This window comes from Diabrotica virgifera, chromosome 2, assembly GCF_917563875.1.
Source record: "Diabrotica virgifera virgifera chromosome 2, PGI_DIABVI_V3a".
NCBI lineage: Eukaryota > Metazoa > Arthropoda > Insecta > Coleoptera > Chrysomelidae > Diabrotica > Diabrotica virgifera.
The window spans coordinates 211,321,197-211,325,457 of NC_065444.1; the positions used below are offsets into that span (position 1 = coordinate 211,321,197).

General features: G+C 29.4%; 1 long non-coding RNA gene across 1 annotated transcript; it reads left to right on the plus strand.

Annotated features, from left to right (window-relative positions):
* The first annotated feature begins 361 nt into the window (after positions 1–361).
* On the plus strand, positions 362–1,601 carry LOC114326052 (uncharacterized). The gene is made up of 2 exons (XR_003651770.2): positions 362–557; positions 1,423–1,601. It is a non-coding gene; the product is annotated as an uncharacterized LOC114326052 (long non-coding RNA).
* Positions 1,602–4,261: the final 2,660 nt, after the last annotated feature.

Sequence of the window (4,261 nt, forward strand, 5' to 3'; positions counted from 1 at the left end):
CTGCATATTGTAGAGTCCCTTTCGTCTCCTTTATTCGTCGTCTTCTTGCCCTATAAATTGTAAAAGGCAGAGATTAAGAATAGTAGGTACCAGAAAGTGTTTCCACAAGAATTTTCAGATTTATTGTTTAGATCTGGAACTTCTCATTTCTCCCCAAATATAAAGTCATTTAACAAATTTTGTTTTAAAGTTCACAAATTAAGATTTAAAATGAGTTTTTGTAAAGCCCAGTTGCAGTGGTCAAGGCCGAGTTATGATTGAAGATATTATATTATAAATAATAATAAATTAATATTATAAAATAATGCTTTAAAAAATATCTCTCACTATTTATTACTAAATGTGGAGTAGTGACCGCCCACTATCAGTAGTATAATAAGCCAGATAGTAGGGACGTCAAAATTATGTATAATAAATACTAAACTTTAATATAATTTCATAAAAACGGTGTCAGCAAGGATATAAAAATGCTCGTAGTTCTTGTGTTAATCATCATTTCCCTCATAGCAGTTACAGAAGCAACATGAGGATTACATATTTTATTGTATTTGTACAAGGTAAGTATTCAATATAACATATAGAAATGTTAAATGATATTTCAATGAGATTAGTGGTTAGCTATATTTTAATTTTAGATCCTAGAATTAGCAAAATTATTTTGCTGGTTCTCATTTTATTGTTATTTTCAATTTTTCTTTTTCCACCTCATATTTTTCCTTTTTAGGGATCTCTGTTCCTTTCTTTTCACATACCCATAGCCCTTACTTAGGACATGCGTCATATGCATTTTAATAATATTTACAATATTTTCCATATAGTTATGTCTATGGTCTATGTATATAATGTATCATGTAAACAACAATATAGAACGGATAAACGTAGTAAAAACGAGGGGCACACATAATATTCCAGCTAAAAAACAGCGTGACATGAACATTACGTGGTGCAAAAAGGTATTTTTATTTTGGTTGAAAATAAAATTCTAGTTTTATGTTTAAACATTTTGCCATAATATTTGCTAAATTTGAAGTAACACGCGCCACAAAAGGGCTGTAATATGCAAACTTTAACAAAGGTAAGCTTTTGTGGCGCGTTTTACTTCAAACTTAGCATATTTTATGGCAAAATCTTTCAAACCAAAACTAGAATTTTGTTTTCCATTAAAATGAAATTACATTTTTGCGTCATGTTATATTCATATCAGCTGTCTCGTAGCTGGAATATTCTTTGCGCCACTCTTTATTCAAAAGGCCTTATTGAGAATGGCATCTATAAACAGAAGTCTTAATGGTTTAATTCAAGGGTCAGAAATTCATTATTTCTTTATAATTTATTTATTGCTATCTCATTTAGATGTATAGGTACTATTCTTAGCTACTAGAAATCTAATGACTGCAAAATTATCAAAATTTTTATTTTTAGCCTTTGTCGCAACTGAAATATTCCAAGTAGAGGCAGGAAGGTCATCTAAACCAGTCACCCAAGCACCAGGAAGAAAACACGGCCATAAATAGCCTTATTTTAATATGGATTATTAAATTATATTCATTCTTTTTAATGTTTTATATTACAAATACAATAAAAATGTTATTCCACTGAAACATATTTTATAACCTAACCTCCATAGAAACTTATAAAATCCTATATTTATTATACCTGATTTTCCTTTCAAAACATAATGAAGGTAAACATCTTCAAGAATAAAATAAGTTGGCAATGTAGTATTTTGTCAATCAAATTAAATTTTATCGACATCAGAGAAAGGACTAAAATATTGGATATAAAATAAATGATTATAGTACATTCAATCAAGCAATTCACCTTGCAATTCTAAAGGCCTTCATGGATTTGTTTGAAATTTTTATAGTAGCTCAAAAATTATTCAAATAACAAACCTGCCTTGGTGCCAATGTATGCTTTCACCCCAGGGGTGAATGCCACCTTTTCTCGGAGGTGGAAATTTAAAATTTAAAAATGATACCGACCGGCAATCGATAGAGAATTGAATTTTGTGAGGAAAATGTAGAATAAAATTTTTTACTTAACTTAATAATTTCTGAGTTATTCGCGACTGAAAATTCCAAAAAATACGTTTTTCAATAGTTGGCGCGAATAACTCGAAAATTAGGCATATTCAAAAAAAAATTCCGATTAAAATTGAAGCTTATAAGCAAACAAAAAAAGTGCTATGTTTTAATTAAATTTTTTAGATAACGTTAAGCCACAAGCCTCAAGTTAAAGTCTCAAGCGTGAAAATTAAGCAATTTATGATGAAAATTAGACAAATACCTCGAATTTACAAAAGAAAACATGACGGTAAATGTATGTCATGTGCGGCAGAATTAATATTAATCGTAACCCCTATAAAATTAACTTTATGTTTCGACAACATATTTCAAAAGTTTGAATTATCTAGAACAATTACATTCTGAAGAAAAATTGTTTTAAGTAAATTTCTTTTTTTTTTCGATGTTTCAAAAAATAAGTAATTTTTTCAAAATACCTCAAAAACTATTGGACTTATGAAAAAAGTGTTCTGGCCAAAAATTTAGCTTGTTTCTACTGAACATTTTGTTTTTGTTTTATAACTCACGTAACATATATTTAGCGAGATATAAGCGTTTAAAATATTGATTTCAATGCAAAGGGAGCTTATTTTTAGCACTTTATTAAAATTCTCTGAACAAACGATTCAGGAGCTGCAGCTCTTATGATCTTATAGCCTATGAAATTCCTTACAAAATGATGTAAGAGTAAATGCAAAAAGCGTAAAGCTAAGGCGAGTTATTGTTTGAAATCCAAATATATTTTTCTAGAGATAATGATGTTTAATTTTTAAAAATTTGATGTTTTTTGAGTATTTATTCTTTTATTCATGTAGCGTCTGCTTTGTATTTAGGTATCGGGCAAAAAACTCTCAATTTCGCTGATTGGGGATGGACAAAAGTGAATGGCTCCTTGGTACCAAACAAAATGACGCATATTCTTGCACCAGAAGAACTACTTAAAATGATATTTTGCAATTGCAAAAAAGGATGTGGCTCAACTTGTGGGTGTCGCCAACTACCATTATATTGCAATCAATTCTGCAGTTCTCGCTCTGGTGACAGCTAACCAAAGTGTTTTCCTGTCGATCAAGAAGAAAAGGAAGTTGATGCAGAAGAAATAAACGAATTTGGAAATTGAATTTAAATGATTGATATTTACTTTAAAAATCATATTAATTTTATACTTAATTTATGCCTGGTTGCACGAACATATCTTAAGCTTAACAGGTGCCTTAAGCTTACCTTATGAAACATACGCGTAGTACCATGGAGTCTCAAATCAATTTTAAGCTTGCCACAATGAATTGTCCTGTGGATTGCATAAATAAAAATTGAAAATTATGGTGCAACGTAAGTGAGACTTAAAACGGCGCTATCTATACGCTGAGCTTGGCTAAGCTGGAGCTTAAGATTTGTTAGTGCAACCAGGCATTAATGTTGTGAAATAAATATTATTATTATCATCAAAATGTGAAGTTAGTTTAATTTCCCTCAAACGTATATTTTTATATGATAAAATTTTTATCAATTTATCATTATATCATAAGTAGGAAGCGAATTTATATGCGATCAATTTTGATAAATTATGCGCATATATATGCAGTAAAAATTACGAAATATGCGCAAGATATGCACAAAAATCCAAAAGATGCGCATTTCGAGAAACCACAAAGTTTCTGTTCTATTCTATTATAGGGGTTTCTTTGTTTCTTTTATAGGGGGAGGGGGCGGCAATCTTATTTATTAGCTTTTAAATAAAATCGTTATTTTTAATGTATGCAATTTATTCACATTTTTTACAAAAACTGATATTAGTAGTTACCTATTTAAAATAAAAAAAAAAACAATATCACAATATATATCTTCGATTATAATTCACTACAATATGTTTTTTTCCAAATTTTTTGCGAAGAAACATTTTCTTGGATCAGATAAAATATTTTTATAACTTGAAAAACTCCTTTCAAAATCAACAGAAGCAATTGGGGCGTATTTAAAATAACTTGTTAAAGCCGAAAATTCTGCACCAAAATCAATTTCAAAATTTACAATAAAATTTTTGCATATGTCCTCCAAAGTTTTAAGCCGTTTAAAGACGGGATCTGATCTAAAGCATGAATATTAAAATTTCCGTTAATAAATCGTGAAACTATGGTTAAAGGTGTAAATTCTCTTAACAATAGGGGATTTAAAAGAATCACCAGAATTATAGG